Source organism: Falco rusticolus, chromosome 4 (assembly GCF_015220075.1).
Source record: "Falco rusticolus isolate bFalRus1 chromosome 4, bFalRus1.pri, whole genome shotgun sequence".
Taxonomy (NCBI): Eukaryota; Metazoa; Chordata; class Aves; order Falconiformes; family Falconidae; genus Falco; species Falco rusticolus.
The window spans coordinates 64,967,465-64,986,461 of NC_051190.1; positions in this window are offsets into that span (position 1 = coordinate 64,967,465).

An 18,997-nucleotide genomic window follows, 5' to 3' on the forward strand; every position below is an offset into this window, starting at 1 on the left:
TACCAAAGCCAGTCCTTCTTAGTGGCAAAACTACAAGCCTGAACCGCTTCTGATGCATTAGAGAAATTCCTATGCTGCTGAGTCAACTTCTGTGCCTATAAGATTGTCACAAACTACAAACCATAGCTTGCTGATGAATAAGGTTCATAAACATCTTTCATACTATAGGACAGTATTTTTTAATGTAGAAAAAAGAAGAATTGTTTAAACTGCTTGCTCGTAATTGTGATTTTGCTGCATAATACCAAGATTTCCTCATTTTTTATATAAAACAGCCATAAAGTTATTCCAGTATGCTTATATTTTAATACATATGTAAGGATAGCCAAGTTAAATGCAGCTTCATATTCAACTTCCAAGAAAGTCCTCAATGGCTGGGGTTTTCTGCAAGGTAGCAAATAGAATCTCAAGAAAACTAAACAAAACCTAAGACTTGCCCACAACGGAAACTTTCAATGCCATAGCTTTTAAAAAAGTAGAAAAGAATTTGATAGACCAATAAAAATCCTGGTGTAACTGAAGCAGTATCACCCCCCAAAAATATCCCTTTTTTATTAATTCAATAGTCAAATAAGCTCTGGCAAAATGGCTCATTTGCAGCTGTAATTATGGAATCTGCAGTCTTAATTATGGAAATTTGTAAGCATAACACAACCAATAAACCTTGCATAGATAAATACAGCCTTAGCCGCATCCATGAATTAGCAGTTAGCAGTACAGTGCTTCCTAAAAGCAAGTAGAGCAAAGGCTAATACTGGTTTAGCACCAGATCCGAGGCCCTATGCACATGAAAACGAACATGATATAATCTGTATTGCAATGACTACACTACTGCAAATTGATTTTGAGACATTCTGGAAAGACTAATTTTAAAATTCAAAGACAACTTCCTTTTCAGAAATGTGTTGTATTTTTATTGAACTAAATGTTAGACCTTACATTGTTTAGAATAGACCTACATTTGTGTGTCTAAAGCCACAAAATCAATAAACAACAGCAGCCCATGCGTTTTTTAGTTTGTATTAAATCCTCCACCTTAGGACATGTAAATGACGTGTAAGATTGGAATAAAAATACTGACCGCATGTTTCTGCTGAAGTGGTTATCAGTAAAAATTACCAGGGTTGATATTTAAAGGCTAGATTCTCAGGAAAACTCATCATTCAACATTTAGACATCCAATTCAGCGGACAGGTTTTCAAAAGAATTTTGTCCCCATTTTGGCACTGAAATGTATTAATTAGATATCCAAGGACTCGGTCCTACAAGGCATCAGGCATTCTGGCTTTGCAGCAGTGAAGCACTTCAGCACACATTTAATTTAAGCATGTAAACGGTCCCACTGCAGCCATGCTGCTATTTGTGTATTTAAAAGCCCTCACACAATCTATTGTGCTGCTGGCTCAGGGCCAGCATTTTCAGAACCTCACAGGACCCCAAAAGTAGTAATGAGGCCTCAGCACATTTGAAAATCTGCCACATGTACAGAGGCTTGATTAAATTAAGGAAAGTTTGTTTCCCGTTTGCCAGTAATTGGGGCCTTGCTCACTTGCTTCTATTTGGAGGAGGAAAGAATGTATACGAAGTCCTATTTTACTGAACAAAATTTAAAAACAATACCAAAGGTGAATATAATTATTTTGAAATCTAAATCTGCCCTTCCATTAAGTACTATACATCTAAGCTCTACAAACATCTCCACGTTCCCTGTTGCCATCTCTGCCTCTCTTTATTCATTTAGCTTTCTGGTCACTGATGCACCTCATCCACAGACAGCCAAGATCAGCTGAACTGGCAAGTGTTCCCTCGGAAATTTCTTATCCCATTGGTTTTAGTTTGTGTTTGGTTTTTCCAGTCTTGGACATTGGCTTCTTATTGTTCCTGCCACCACCACATAAAGGCAGAGGTCACTGTTCTTTCTCTTTAGCTTGAGTGAAAAGTGATTATCGCTGGTGAAGAGCAGCTGGGCAGATGCCACCTTTAATAAACACAAGATAAAATGCTGCACAGAAATTGCCCTAAGGGCTGTCATAGCATCAGTGTAAACTATCAGTCATAACTGGGTCTGTGATCACTCTACAGATTAGAGATGGCAGCCATTACTGCCAACAGAAGTTGTCCCCTCCTATGCTACATGGTCATACTTCTTCCCTCAAGTCTCCGTAGCCACAGAAATTCTGCAACAATGGGACTACTCCTGCGCTGCTCACCCATACGCATGACCCATATGAGCCATACCATCTGGCTCTACAGTTTACCTAAGTAGCACTGTAACAGCATTTGCAACTGCTTCGGTGGGACATTTGCTTTTGTTTCTACGAAGCCTGACAGCCGCCCAGCTGTAGCTCCTCTCTAATGCACTGGTCAGGGATGCCAAGACGATAATGTCAGTTCCAGCATTACATCTGATGGCATCTTTCTGCTATCATGTGCAAAACTTCACACAGCCTTTTATCACTAGTCTGCACTTTCACACACATACGTAGACAGCTGTTAAAGTTGCCAGCATTCTTCACCGAAAAGATGTTAACTCCTATGAATTTATCACTTTTACAGAAAGCTTTTTGGATAAAGGGAATTAAAACTGTTCTTCAAAATGACGCATATTTCTATTATGTGTAGTAAACATCATGCTGAATGAGGGGAAAAAAGAAAAAAAAAAAGAGCATTCCATGCAGCCAGCAGCTGTCAAGCATCAAAGATTTCATTTCAACATTATGTCAAAAATCATGATACTTTAAGGCTCATCAAAATATGAGTACATCTCCAAGGCAGATGTTTTGACTCTCGAGGCTGTTGAATGGCTGGATTATAAAAAACTTACAAAAAAAAAAAAAAAGAGAAAAGAAAAAAAAACAAACCCACACACACATCTAAAATTTGCAAGAAAGAAAAAGAAAAAGTATCCATATAAACACAACAGTATCAGTTATCATTATTTTTGGTTACCTTTCTAATTTGTCATCTGCATCTACTATATCTAGCACTTCTTTTCTCAGCCGCTAAGGCCCTTTCGAAGTGTCTTGGTATACTCTCTTGGTTCTGATTTCACTTGCTCTCCAGCTCTAAGCAATTGTTACTGCTCTTTAGTGACATTTTTCCTCATTTCTCTTTGTGTGGGTCATACAGATTTTTATACATATTCAAATATACACTAATAGACTCTGCAAGAACGTATCAGGCTAAGGATAAAAAATTCATATCAGTACACAAAAAAAAAAAAAAATTGCGTTTAATTTAACTTTACACTTAGCTAACATGTTACCAAGGATACTGCTTCACAGAATGTTACATACCTGTGCTCTAAAACTAAATAGTGGAAAAAATAATGTTCTCCAGAACTCACTGAGATTCAAATAGGTTATTTCTTCAAATCCAGTGTCTTTAACTTGGCCTCAGCACCACTTGAAACAGTTAAAAAAGCTAGTAGCAGAAGTGTTAAAGATATAAAAGATGTATTAATTGCATAAAGATGTATAAAACCAGATCATATTGGATTTATGAACCAAATTACATCAAAATATTTTATTAACTTCAAGGTTCTAGGGGAAATAGCCACTGACACAAACTATAGCAGCAACAGATATCCAGACTCTCAGAAAGCCTTTGACAATTTTTCACTTGATGGATTAGTGCATACAGTATTAAATATAAGCTGCCCTAAGGAAAATGTTGAGACTGGATAAGGAAAATTATAAGACTAAATAATTGGTTTATAGACAGAAAGCAGAAGATCAGAATTTAAAGTATCCATTCACCATAACATGGCATGAATTGTTTCGCATGGAATTTATATCAGATGGTTATTCTTAATATTTTGATTAACAATTTACAGAAAAGAATTTTAAAAGATTAAATCCATCTATTGCCATCGGCATCAGAGTTAAGGAACTAGTTAAAATGAGAAGAAATATTTACATTTTTATCAAAATATAAGCTCAAGGTGATACGGAAATTTTAAGTTTCACATGTAAAATGATGAACCCAGAAATGGTAATTCCTTAATTAAGTACAGGTCAAATAACAGGAAAACAGTGTAATGGAGAATGTGATCTAATTAGGTATGGTCACAATTTTTACATTCACTGTCTAACACAAAGTAGAAATTTAAATGTATATTGTTTTCCTCAGAAAGGTTATTTTGTAAGAGAAAAATCCTCATGGAAATTCACAGGAGTTTCCCCACTAGTTTCACCAGAAGCATCTATCATTGTTGGCTCTAACTAAATAAAGAAGGAAAATGTCACGTGGCTAAATGGTAAGGTTAAACGCACCAGGAAAGCTTTTCCACATGACAGAAAATAGGAACATATGCCGATGGGGTGGGAAAATTTATCCTGATGAATTTAGTTGACTAACTTAAGGATTTATTTTCTGCAAATTAACCACAGTCAGATGCATCAGATGCAAACAGGTCTGCCTGAAATTACCTGACAAATAGTTCCTGTAAATATACATTACACTCTTAGAAAGTTCACTTCCCTAACATGCTCCTGGCTCACACCTACCTCTTCCCTTTGTGTGCAGAAATGAATGGCTATCACCTTCTGGATTGTTTCCAGAAGGTCAATAGATAATTTAGATGAGTCTCACAGTTTTTGTAATGAAGATGCTCTCTCCTTGAGCCTCAAAGATAAAAGTAAGCAGAAGGTCATTAGAGTCTAAGTATGAGTGGGTTTTTTAATTGCACTGGAGCTGCTGATGAAAGCTATATCCCTATTTATTGGAGAGGTGGGGAGCCTGGAGAGGGAGAAGAGAGGGTTGTCTTTGAAGAACATCGCCTTGATGTATATCCTCACAGACAAAACCAGGATTTCATACAAAAGACAACAGGTTTCGTCAGAGGATACAGTTCACTGTTACCTTGCACCATGGTATTCCAGCGCTACCATAGGAACTGCAGTACCCAGATGACTATTACTCATTCCTCATGCCAAGCTAGAGCATTTTGTTTGAATTCAGTTTCCAGCTTGCAAATTCTGTCAGATGTAGGTATGGAATCAAGAGAAATCGCTGCCTCAACTTACATCCCACCTGCAGTATGAACAGAAGTTTCATGAGGTCACTCAGCCACCACGACTCACTACCCAGCAGATCTGAGAAACTGCAATCCCGTTCAAGACAATGCCTTTGTCTTTTGCTTCTTTACTCTCCTGAATCAACTCTCTGGGTTTCCTCTTGCATGCCTGTGTCTTCGGTTCTTTCCTCTGCATTTATCTACAAACACTTTCTTTCACAAGTACCATCATTCTCCTTACACACACTCACTTGCTCCATTTTGAGATACCACATACTAACTACAAGTTTAACTGGAACTGAAAAATCACAGCATTTTGGTGCCCGCACTACGATGAAATTGAAAGCAGGGCAGAAATCACTGCTTCAGTGATACTGAAACTACACAGTAAATTTTTTCTTAAAAATTACAAAGAGAACTGTAGAAAATAAAACCACACTAGGAGACCTGGAAAAAGCCATGGTGTCCTAGAGGCTACATAAATATATCAATCAAAGCATAAGTCTGATCATCATCTTCTGTGCAGATGGAGGTCTTACTGGTCCTGATTCAACCCACAGAACACTGGCATTTAACTGAGGACCTTACACAGTAGCCTCCTGTCTCAGGAGCCTTCTGCTATCACAGAGGGACACAGACATACTTCAGACATGCTGACTGGCTTTCTGGGTAATCCTGATCCACAGGCAACTAATTGCAGAGAGAGGACAAAACAGCATATCCTTAGCAGTGATACCTCAGTCTACGGCTAGAATTAGCTGTGATAAACCCAGGTTATAGCATTTTGCCTAAAACACCTACTAGCAAGCAGTTACTAACTGTAACTTCAGGAAAAGACTAATGTTAACATTACTGACTCCCTTAGAGCCTGTGTATGCTTCAACTGCAATTAAAAGAGCATGTGAATTTTAAGTGGCCGTTATGAACAACTAGGAACAACTGAGAATGTAGGGAGATGTAGTTGGAATAAATACAGCGACACACACAATTATTCAGAAAGAATTCTGGAGTGGCTATTCTCGACTAGCTCAATATATACTCAAGCCCTCAGTCAAAATGGTTTGCCAGGTCAGGGGGACATACATTAGCACAGAAATCCTGCACTGCAGACTACCAGCCCTGGGCAGCTGACTTGCCCTCTGGAGGTGTCCATCTATCATTAGGAGTTACCTTCGCTGTCATATTGTATGCTTTTGCAAAATAATTAAAGCTATATGAAATAAATTGTGGTCGTATCAGTCTCACAAGAGTCTGGAGCAATTGAGAAGAGAAAAATTTATGAATTACTATTTTTAATTATTCCAGACAATCCAAAAGTTAATTTATCCTTCATGGGATAGTCTTGCTTCAACAGAAACAGCAGTTGCTCCACATATAATTCAAACTCTGCTTGCCAGACCACCCCAAAACTAGTATGGATGGGCCACTGAACTGGCTCATTCAAAAAGAAAGAACAAGTGGTCCCATGGAAGGAGATTCCTTGACACTTTTTAAATCTACATGGACCTCTGAGAAGAAGACAAAACTGGAAGTATTGTTACAGATTATCTATTCATAGATTATGAACAAAAAAATCATGCAAAAAATCAATTAAAATAAATTGGAAGAGTAAGGGTAAGGTAGCATTGTGACCAGAGGAATAATAAATTTTCAGGAAGAAGTGGCAAAATTAAGAGTTACCAGTATATTTAACACAAAAGTGGATAACATGAGCGGCGTTCACTGGTTTGAGGGGTATCCATCAATTCAGCATCCACAAAAGCAGTTTCATTTTTCCAGGACTCACTGGGGATTTTAGATTGGTCATATGTTTCCTCTGCAATACTGGCTATGAACCGCTCTGGTGTTCCTTCATCCTTTACTGCAAGGTCTAACTGTGATGTTTGCTCTGCTTTGAGCAGGGGTTTGGACCAGGTGAATGCCAAAAGGTCCCTTCTAACCTAAATTATTCTGTGATTCTAGAATGTTTTAAGACTCACAATTTCACAAGTGGATCAAGTTGGGAAGTTTATCTTACCTCTTCAGAAATGAAAAGCTCCTTGGACCACATTCTATATTGGGTTAATATAATACACTGCTCCACTGAAGCCAATGTTTTCAGTAAAGGACAACAGCCCTCATATATCCATTGCCCAGAAGCTACCAGACCCATAGGAATGCTAACCACAGCTGTGAAAAGAAAAAGCCCTTGGTACATGCGGAGTCCCACACAGGATGGAAATTCTTACCTGAAGGCTCTGTTTCAGGGACAGATGTTTTTGTAAACATCTTGTTTCTCAGTGAATGCCAGATAATCCCATATGTGATACTGCATAATTTTGCCTTGGTGCAAAAAGGCCTCAAGTAATCAACTCCAGACCACCTATTCTTCTCATGGAAGAATGGTTATAAAGAGTTGCTGTTACCTGAAAACAGCCAGTGATCATTATTAAAAGTTAATTATCATTAAACTCCATACATGTAATTTTTCTGCTCTTTTTCATTTTTAATATCAGACACTTTATGTAAAATGTATTCATGCCGGCAAACACAAACCTCTTTTGCAAGAAAGAATGAAAGATTAACAAAAATGTTTAAAATATTTTGAAAAATATAGAACTTATTTTTGATGCTGACCTCATTATGGAACAGCTCTTACAATGTGTTCCTAGAATCATCTGGGTTAGGAAAAATTTCAGTCTGTAGGATTTCAAAGGCTATCTAAATCCAAGCCTCCTGCAGCATAATTTCACTAATCCTACACCACCCCTGACAGATAACCATCTTGTTGAGTCTTGCATATTCCAGTGATACTGGTTACAAAACAGCCCTTGGCAGCCTTTGCTATTGCATAATTGCTCCTACGAGGGCTGAGCTGACTTTGTAGAGTTTGAAACTTGGCAAATACCTTATCCTCTTTTTTGAGGAGTCACAAAAATAAAATTTAAATTTGGGATCCGTTTTTCTTATAACTGAAATGGAGTCTTACCAGCCATGAAAAAGCTGGGGTACCTTCCGTTGGGACTTAATAACTTGAACACGTGGAAGATTTTTGCTGTGAAGTCATTGCATTCTTCCAGTATACCTTTATTTCTGAAAGCAGGCCATTCTTTGATCTTCTCTACTCCAGTCCTCCCTTCATGGCTCCTCTATATAAAGAGCAGGTTCAGTGGTTAAACCCTCAATCTGACAATAATTTCAAAATTATAAGAGACAAATTTGTCTGTCCGTATATCTCACCACCAGAGTGCAAAGCTTTCTGATTATTCTTAAAATAAGGATTTTCTCCCTCCTGCTGAAGTTTAAGGCTATTCATTATTGCTCTTTTCTTATTAAGCTGTAGGAATAATTGATGACAGTAATTCACAGATATCCCTTTGAACGCTCAGAGACATAATCAGGTCTATTTCATTACTGTGGTGGGTTGACTCTGGGGGGATGCCAGGTGCCCACCAAAGTCACTCCATCCCTCCCCTCCTCAGCTGGACAGGAGAGAAAAAATATAACAAAAGGCTCGTGGGTCAAGATAAGGACAGGGAGAGATCACTCAGCAACTGCTGTCACGGGCAAAACAGACTTGACTTGGGAAAAATATTAATTTAATTTACTACCAATTAAATCAGAGTAGGATAATGAGAAATAAAACCAAAACTTAAAAAAGCCTTCCCCTCACCTCACCCTTCTGCCCAGGCTTAACTTTACTCCCAAATTCTCTCCCTCCTCCCTCGCAGCAGTGCAAAGGGATGGGGAATGGGGCTGGGGTCAGTTCATCACACATTGTTTCTGCTGCCCCTTCCCCCTCAGACAGAGAGTCCTCACACTCTGCCCTGCCCCAGTCTGGGGTCCCTCCCATGGGAGACAGTTCTCCAGGAACTTCTCCAACATGAGTCCTTCCCACAGTTCTTCATGAACTGCTCCAGCATGGGTCCACTTCAGGGCCACAGGTCCTGCCAGCAAACCTGCTCCAGTAAGGGCTTCACAAGGGGTCACAGCCTCCTCCAGGCATCCCTCTGCTCCGGCGTGGGGTCCTCCAGGGGCTGCAGGTGGGGATCTGCCCCACCATGGGCTCCCTGGGCTGAGGGCACAGCTGCCTCACCGTGGGCTTCACCAGGGGCTGTCGGGGAACCTCTGCTCTGGTGCCTGGAGCCCCCCCGCCTCCTCCTGTGCTGAGCTGGGGGGCTGCGGGGTTGTTGCTCTCACATATTTTACTGCTCTCCTCTCTCCAGCTGCAATTGCCATGTTGCACAGTAACTTTTTCCCCATCTTAAATACGTTATCCCAGAGGTGCTACCACCATCACTGATGGGCTCGGCCTTGGGCAGCAGTGAGTCCCGCTTGGAGCCGGCTGGCATTGGCTCCATTGGACATGGGGGAAGCTTCTGGCAGCTTCTCACAGAAGCCACCCTGTAGCACCCCGCTACCAAAACCTTGCCATGCAAACCCGATACATCTACATAACTTTAGATTTTGCATGCAGTGACAGCATCTGTAACATTTTATTAGCTTGGTGAATATGATTCCATGTTCTACTATCAAAGAAATAAACACTCCTCAGACTAGAAAGGGACAGTGCTATCCACAGCAGCTTTCATACTACAAGCACTCATTCAGATTAAATGACAGGGTACAACTGATGAGTGATTTGAATTAATAACACTCTCAGGGGGCAGAAGAAGCTACTGTCTCCTAGAACCTGTCTTCCTACTATGAAATATATTCCAGTTTTACCCATAACGTTAATAAGATTTGTTTACTTGACTGCTGGAAACATTTGATTAGTGTTAGGAACATTTAAATTCCAGTGCTCATAGAAACTATTTTTACCCGCCTGGAATATTAAAAATGCCCAACGAAGGCTCAGCTGCTTCTTGTAATTTATAGACTGTGAGTGAATAAATGTTTCAAAGTGTTCCATTGGTTAACTTCAGTAAGCATCACTAAGAAGGAGAAGGGGTAAACATCCAAACAAACAAAAAAAAGGCTGTTCTGAGCAAGCATTTTTCTGCCCTTGAATACAGGGAGAAAAGCCAGCTACACATGGGGGGCGGGGCGGGTAAGCTTTTACCTTCGTGGTACATAACAGCCTTTGCTGATTCTTAGATCTTTCTCCTATGCTTCCTAATAACATAAGCTGTCAATGTTTGCTCTAATGTTTAGATCTGCTGTGCAAACATATGGTGAATTAGCAAGAAGAATTCAAGGACATTTAGCACAATAAATATCATATATACCCCCAAACTCCTGAATCTGTTCCAATGTCATGATATCTGGAAATGTAATTATTCAATGAAAAGAAATTATACTCTGCTCTATTCTAAATAAGATCAAACTTAAACTGAAGTTCAATGTATTATTTTGGTGATTTGGGTTTTTGCCTCCCACATTCAATCAAATCCTTGGTAAAGAAGCTTACTAAGTTAAAAAGCAGCACAGAGCTTGCAAGCAGAAAACTATGTTAATATTTAACTTGGACTAGAAGAATTCCCTGTGTGTTGATGGAATCAATACACAGTGACTGGAGGAGATGGTCCTCACAATGTATCTACCTGGAACGAGACCTCAGAAAACTTTTTGTAGTGACCAGGCAGCATATTGCAATTAAAATCTCTGCTTTTCCAGTTTAAGCTAATACTTCTGGAAGCTGACAAAAATGAAGCCTTTCTCGTAAATGCTTTTTACATGCTTTTTATTACTCACAAACATTTCAGAAGTTAATTTTCATTTGACAAGGCTCACTTTCTCTCTGCTGCTTGTCTACTTAGCGCACAGTGGTGCTGTTGTTCTAACGGTGCAAAACCTGTATAATAAGATGTCCATATTAATGTCAATTATATGTGAGGGAAACTGAAACAGAAGTAAAACCAAAATGTTGGAATACTTTTTGAAGACCCTACAAGGTATTTACCAAACTCCACAGAGGTAGTGGGACCAGCATATTTTTGCAAAATGCATTCCTTAAAAATCTTCTCAGTCCTGGACTCAGGAACAAAATGAAAAGGTGGGAGAGAAACACTACCTCAAACCTTACCAGGATCCAGGATGACCCAGTTCTCTGTTCTATTGTCAGTCATCATGACCAACTCCCAAGCCATGGCACAAAGCTGTTTCATCCTGCTTTTTCACAGAAGTCAAATATGTGCCTGCTTTCAATGTAATCAATAAACCTTTTATAATCATGGCAAAAAACAGAACTCTGTCCCACATCACTATGCTTCAACATACCTATCTATAAACATCTAGCAAGCTAAAGAATTCAATTAAGTTTTCATTTGTCTCAGTCAACTGCAGATCACAGAAGAAGCTCCAATGACAGCAAAGACAGATGATGAAAACCTGATCAATTGCTATCACTTCAATTTAGATAAAAAGTCGCTCACTTTTCAGCTCTGCTTGGTGCCCAGAAGAGATTAGATTAAAACTAAATCAAGAGGAAAAAAAAAATCTAAACAACAGCCAAAGAAAACCTTTTCCAGCTCTTGTTAAGTATCCTCAGTTAATCCTACCATGTAAAGTCAGGCTACCAGCAATGGCTAAAAGCAAGTTCCAGAAAGCTTTTGAAAGTTATCAGTACTATTGAGCCTTCAGAAAAAAACTAGCATGAAAAGTTAAAACTCCCTGTTTGCTAAAGTTGTCCCCCTCTATACTGGATTTTGGACTATATTAGAGACCTTTCTAGAACATGATTAGGGCAAACATTACAAATTCTTGTGTCTGCATTACCCACTATTGTGGTAGCTGCGCTATGTGTGATTCCAAGTTCTGGTGTTATTCAGTTCTTATAGTCCCTGCAGAAATTTTCTGTCTATCACAACCTGATTTATTTCATTTTTGTGATATGTAGATAAAACCACTGAGATGCAAGATCAGGAACTGGTACTTTAATTTGCATTGGATAACAGTTTTGCAAGTGGTTTCATAAAGCAGAATACAAAGAATGTGAATTTAGTTCATCCTTACAAACAGAGGATAAGGGAGAAGACATCTATTCCACCACCACGATGCTGTCATCACATACAGGAGTCTCTAATGCAACAGAAATAAAAAACCTCAACTTTATTTAAAAAAAAATAAATCTATGCTTTATTTAAAAGCTGAGGAATTACACTTGGTTCATACTACCAAATTCTGTGTACAGCACCAGCTAAAATATGAACCACTGTGTCATGGTTCAACCCAGCAGACAATTAAACACCACACAGCCAACTGCTCGGTCACTCCTGCCCCACAGTAGGATGGGGGAAAGAATTGGGAGGCGGGGGGGAAGTAAAATTCATGGTTGAGGTAAAGGCAGTTTATTAGGACAGAAAAGGAAGAGGAAATAATAACAATAATAATGATGATCATGATAAAAGAATTAGGTTATACAAAACAAGTGATGCACAGTGTAATTGCTCACCACCCGCCAACTGATGCCCAGCCAGTTCTGGATCAGCGCCCCCCAGCCAGCTTTCCCCCTAGTTTATGTACTGAGCACGACATCATATGGTATGGAATATCCCTTTGGTCAGTTGGGGTCAGCTGTTCCAGCTGTGTCCCCTCCCAGCTTCTTGTGCCCCCCAGCCTCCTCACTGGTGGGGTGGGGTGAGAAGCTGGAAAGTCCTTGACTTAGTGTAAACACTGCTTAGCAACAACTAAAACTCCAGTGTGTTATCAACATTATTCTCATCCTAAATCCAGAACACGGCACTATACCAGCTGTTAGGAAGAAAATTAACTCTATCCCAGCTGAAACGGCATACCTCAGGAGGCAGATTTAGCAACAAAGGAAACATTTTACCAAGAACAATATTAATCCTAGATTTTATCTTTCTTCTGACGACATTTGTCCCTAGCACAAATCATGCAGCCGCTTAACCTATTGTCTCGTGATGCCCAGCCCTCTGGCTGCAACACACATCAAGGCTACCTACCACAGCCCTGGCCCCTCTTTGGAACCAAGTGTACTGCCAACATATGACAATGTACGCTATGGTGAGACTGCCATAGAAAGAATAATATATATATATCATCACATGACTGAATATATCCCTCTCACGCAGCTGGGCTTACCAACTCCATCTTAGGATTTAACGTACACTCTACACACTAACAGAGCTGCACTAAGGAGTGCAGAAGGGAGGGGGCTGCAGGCATTCACGACAGCTCATACACTGGCACCGGGTACGGCTGGGGGGCCCTCAGAGAGTAAAGGGAGTACAGGGTGGATCACAGACTGTGCCAACTATTCTGCCAGGCTGTACCAGGACTGCTATTGCCACCCCCAAGTGATATGAATAATTATTTGGCTTAAATTCTCTTTTCCAGCTGTCAACAATCATCATAATACAAGATGAACTGAATTTTGCAGAAACCAAAAATGACCAAAATTTTTAAAGTACCATAAAATACCTTTCTTCTTTGAAAAGTCTTATGTAGTATGACTTGGCCAAATTACCTCCTACCACCCCATGCTGGCTCAAAGCTGAGGGCACTAATGAAACTGTGAGACAGAAAGATTCAAATGTTTTTCAGTCTCTGCTGCTAAAATAAAACTGGTTTTCCTTCAAGTCTACTATTACTTAACTCAGCAGTGCCACCACCTTGGTCAGCTACATTTTTTTAGAATAGCTAAAGAGAGACAAAGCAACAAGCATATCGATAGAGAGATACCACACAACAAGTCTAAGTACTGGCTGTGCACTTGTGTACTTAGAGGGAAGAAAAATGGGACAGAAAGTATTCCCTAGACCAAGCAGCAAAACAGTGATAGCCTACAAATCCAGCAGACAGGAAGAGGATACAAAGTTGAATGACAAAAGCATTCACATCTCATGGAAGTCACACACCTTCCAAACAATTCAGAGGTCCTAAAGCTGACCTGAGTATTGAGACAGCCCATTCAGAATCCCTCTTCCCTACTTTATGCTGGCTGAGCCCACTTTCATTAGCCATTTGTCTCTTCAGTTCCATATAAACTGTTGATTGATACTAACATTGTTAACAAGTTTTCTCCTATTTGGACAACAAAATCCAAATCTTAGCTCACAACTGAGAAACTTCATGCAAAAAGTAAAAGGCTTGATTGCACAGTATCCAGGGCTTACATCCCTCTCCACACCATCATTTATACATAGAGGTTATCTTGTCATGACGATGACTGGACATTAGGCGGTCATACAAGCAAACGGTAGAAGCAGCCCAACAAATTTTTGCAGGATATCCCTGAGAAGGCTGGATAGATGCACAAAAAGTGCTTTTAGTAGGCAACACCTTTACATTCACACAGTTTCACTTAATTCAGCCAACACATCAACACCTCCAAAGCTGTATACCACTTAACATGATTCACAACAAAAGTTAGCTGGCTGGCATGCACCACACTAGTGTAAAGGGATTGAAGTCAACCAGCTACAAGTATAGACAAGCCTTAAATTTCACAATTGTACAGACACTTGCAAAAGCATTGTTTGGCTGGGTTGTTGGTGGTTTTCATATTCTTGTACACTTCATTAGTCAACTACAAGAAGATCATGGAAATGGTACAATGAGTAGCATTTCTCCAATAAAGCAGGAAAAGGGGATGTGTAGGTCCAAGGGTTAAATTTTCACTGAAGTACTTCATGCCAGAAAACATCAGTTTAGGAAACTGCAGCTTTTCCACCACCACCACCCCAGGAAACCATCTCTATTAAACAAAATTTCTCACTTAAAAATGCAGGACTGGTTCTTCTGCTGCAGTTTTATCAATTAATTCCAAAAACGGCTGGCATTATGTTCAGAGTTTTACTTTAATTTTCATAATGTTATTATTATTCTAACATTGATTCATAAAAGCACTGTACAGTGTCATGGCTATTAAGGAAAACTGAGGAAATAATGGAAAAATAAAAATCAAAACACACATCAATATAAAAACTCATTTGGAGATAAAATTACTAATTTTTATTTTGGAAAAATACACTAACCCTACCCTCAAAGAAAAAGAGATACCCATCAACTACACTCCCATTGCTTCCATCCCAGAGGAAGACTGGAAAATTATTACTGTAACAAGAAACAGAAAAGCCAGTATTTCCCACAAACATTTATGATTTTACCCAACCCTATAGCTGCAGCATCCCATCTTCAAATTATATTTTCTCCCTTTTCTCTCCACAGACACATGGGAGGGATGAAACCTATCTGCAGACTTCATAACCAACAGCTTCCATATTTATGAAGACCCAGAAGCTAATGTAAGTTTACTGCTGAGATGACAGTTGTGTCTAAACAGAAGAAACACAGGGCAAAAAAAAGAGAGAAAATGGATGAAACAAAACACCTGAAAGACTAGCTCAAATAGTAGCTTTTTAGACCGTCTGAAAAGAGCAAATGAAGACAGAATATGGGCTGACTAAGCCTTGTCTAAACTAAGGCTGCTCAGAGGATATGTGGTAACAGACCTGCAAAGCTTTAGCTTTTTCTAGCAGTTAAGCAAAGGGCAAACACACCACAGTGTGATTTTGCATTATGAGGAACATCTACCACATAAAAACAGTTCCGCTTGGTTGTGTGATTATATGTGGAATTTCAGGATTTGTTCAGCTTGGCTATGAATTTACCACTATATTATTTTTCAGAGACATTTCTTTTCCTAGATGCCCAGAGTCAGCATTTGATTGATTAGTGTGGTTTTTCTGGCTTACCCACTAAGTTGATTCGAACAATTCATTTGTTAATATAGTGAAACACACGTTCAAGATTACAAATTGTTTAACAAGACTTGACAAACAAGTCCCTTGGTGGTCTTGAAGTTTCTCAGAAGCAGATGGATGAGGTACAATTTTATAGATTCTCTTTCCTATTTGTGTAAAACTGCTAAGGTCTGAAACAGGCTTTAGTGCAAACAAGGGGCATTGTCAGAAAATAAAGAGACAATTGCCTGTGTTAGCACAACAATCAATTTATTTGCAGAGAACCACTCAGTCTATTTGTTACCAGAAATGTGCTAATTATTCCTGCTAATTACATGCAAAACCTTCATTATCACCTATATGAGGAAGAGGACCCCTCAGGTTTCAGTGACAAATTAATTACTGTGTTTTCCTTCTGAATGTACTTCTAGACAGTCCCTGTTATCTAAAAAATAAATTGGCTAGCAGGAAGCTTGTCTCTCAGAGACATTCTGCAAACTAAAAGCAAACATACAAATATCATATCAAATTACTATTGCTATTTTTTCAGGCAGGTGTATCCTGAAGCTCTCAGAACTATGATATTAATTTACAAGCTCTTAATCCTAATAAAATATACCATGCACTGCTAAATTCCACTATGTAACTGCTTTCAGAGCTCTTTACACATCTATAAAACAATGGATAAGATAGCAGCCATTAAAATTTTAAAATACAGTAAATAAGCCCAATGGTAAATTACACAGTCAATACAACATAGATACCATTTCAGTGAATAAATATGATTTAAAATTCATAATGACTGAAGTGAAAAGGACAGCAAAGTGGCTGAATTATCCACTCTTTCTTTCATTATGACCATTCTAATTCAACACATAGGACACCTGCCACCAAGTCCTTGCAATGCATGTCAAGGGCAGGGGAAGTTTCATGCAAAAGGGTGAGGAGGAGGAGGCACACAGGAAAGTATTGGTTTGGAAGGCAGGGAACATGGTGAGTGAAGGAGCTACAGCACGACGAATCTGGCAGAGGATGAATTGAGAGGCTGTAGTGAATTCTCAACACACAGGCAGATAAATTATTTTTAAATTTTTATTTTATTTAAATATATTTTTAAAATAATAATTTAAAAAAAGATAAAATGTTTCTAAATCTTTTAAATTGTGCTTAGAACCTGTTAAGTAAGTTTCAGCCACTCCTGTATGAGACCTTACCAACAGCCTGCCTCTACTTCCATTACAAGGTGCTCGGGAGTACAGTACCCACTGTCCGTCCTGCTCACTCAAGGCCTCCTCAGCGTCTGTGTTTGGCACAGCAGAACATCAATACCTTAACAATTCAGAGGATCAGCAGAACCCATTAATGGGCACATGAACATCATCGTCCAATTCCATAACATGGACTCCAAGTACAACGTTAGCAGCACCAACAACATTACATTGTAGAAAGCAACAGCTAGTCCATGGCTGGATACAAATTGTGCAGTCTTGGCAATATGACAGGGATGGGATAGAGTAGTTCAGATAGGGCTACTAAAGACTAGAAACACAGTTTCATAGTGAATCAGATGATGATTAGCACCCACACAAAGTCATATTTCAACAGCCACTACACCTTATAAACATTAAGCAGGAGTGGGGGAGTGGATTCAGAATCTGGATGTCTGCGAGACACGGCTCCACCTCTCCAGACCATCAGAACAGAAAAGCAGGAGTGCTGAACCTAGCCTTAGAGACTAGTTCATCCATGACTCACTGGACCTATGCCCTTCCTTAATTTTAATCTGAGTATCACTTGTCATACAGCCCTCTACTACATAAAATGTAAAATACTTATCTTCATCTTTACTTGCATTTGTAGCCAATTTCTCAGACCCTCATATCTATTTTGTACATCAAGAGACTGACTTACGCCCCTAATTCACCCATGATATCTCCTGTGCCTACCTGTTTCCGAGCAAATGTATTTGTACTTTCTGCAATGTTCTCCTTCAGAGGCAGGAAACCCCCATAAATAACTATATGGCAACTTCATTATTCTTCAAGTCTACCTTCATCCTCTCTTCTCACTTGAGGCCTTCAAAAACCTCAGTAACAACAATGCTAACGATAGGCTCAGCTTCCATATGCTGCAGTACTGAATACAGAGTTTCACTGCAGTTTCCATCTGTAAATCTTGGTTTGTATCTTGTGTCAGAGTGTAAGTCCTCCAAAGCAAGAGCCATCTCTTTGATGTATTCTTGTAGTAGTTAGCATGCCTTAAACACTAATTGACTATAATTAATAATAATAGAAGAAGCAGTATTAGTAGTAAGAGGAGGAGAAGGAAGCACAGTGCAAGTTTTCCAAACCAGATATGCAGGGAAAGAGTCAACATTTGGAGGCCAATACCACTTTTAGCATTATTACAAAAAAAAATGTAAAGGTTAATGGCAGACCAGCAGAGAAAACATGTCAACCAGCATGCAACCACAGCTGCGTGCATTTATAATTTTTATTTTAATTTTAGTTTATAATCCTAACCAAGGTTCCGGCATGTATGCATAGTCTATGTTTGTGTCCTCTAGCTCAATATCCACCTCCATTCAAGTAAACCAAAATGGAAATGAGTGGATGAAAAGGAGGAGTACTGTACTGCATCTCAGTGCAGTAGTCTTTTGTTTATTTTTAAGTCAGAGACATTAATGTAAAAGTTAGAATGTGTATGGTTGTATTTCTCCAAAATAGTAAGTCATAAAATTATGCCTAAAGCTCAGACTGTGCTGCCAGTGTGGCAGCTGCTTTGTTGATAGAATATTAGTTCAGTCCATGAGGATAATAAAACAAACTTTTTACAGATGAAAAATTCTCACCTCCAAATCCTAGCTTATTACCAAGTTTTCTGTTCCAAAGCAAAGGAAAGTTTCCTTGGCATAAGCAAAAAAAAAAAATGTCTCTGGCATTCAGAACACACCTTTTTAATCAGTGTATCACCCAATATGACTGAAAACCTGAAAAGAGCACAGAATACTTAGCATTGGTGATAGGTCTCTAACAGGTGGCCTCCAACCTACCATACCCCAAAGCAGTTCAGATCCAGAAAATGTAAAATTAACCTATGCTCAATCCATTAAAAACTAGCCTCAGCAAGCAAGAGTTTAGCAGCAGAATGCAAAAGCAGGGCATAACTTAGACTTTTTTTTTCATGTGTTATAGCCAGGTTGCTTACCAGATTCTTTCATCTGTTTGTCAATACCAAGAACAGCAACATTTGACTGGCTTTGAGAGATGGCTGGCAACAGGAAGGCCATGTGGCAATGAGAATAGGATATTAAATCCGAGAGGAAAGTGACTGAGGAGGGGGACTGATC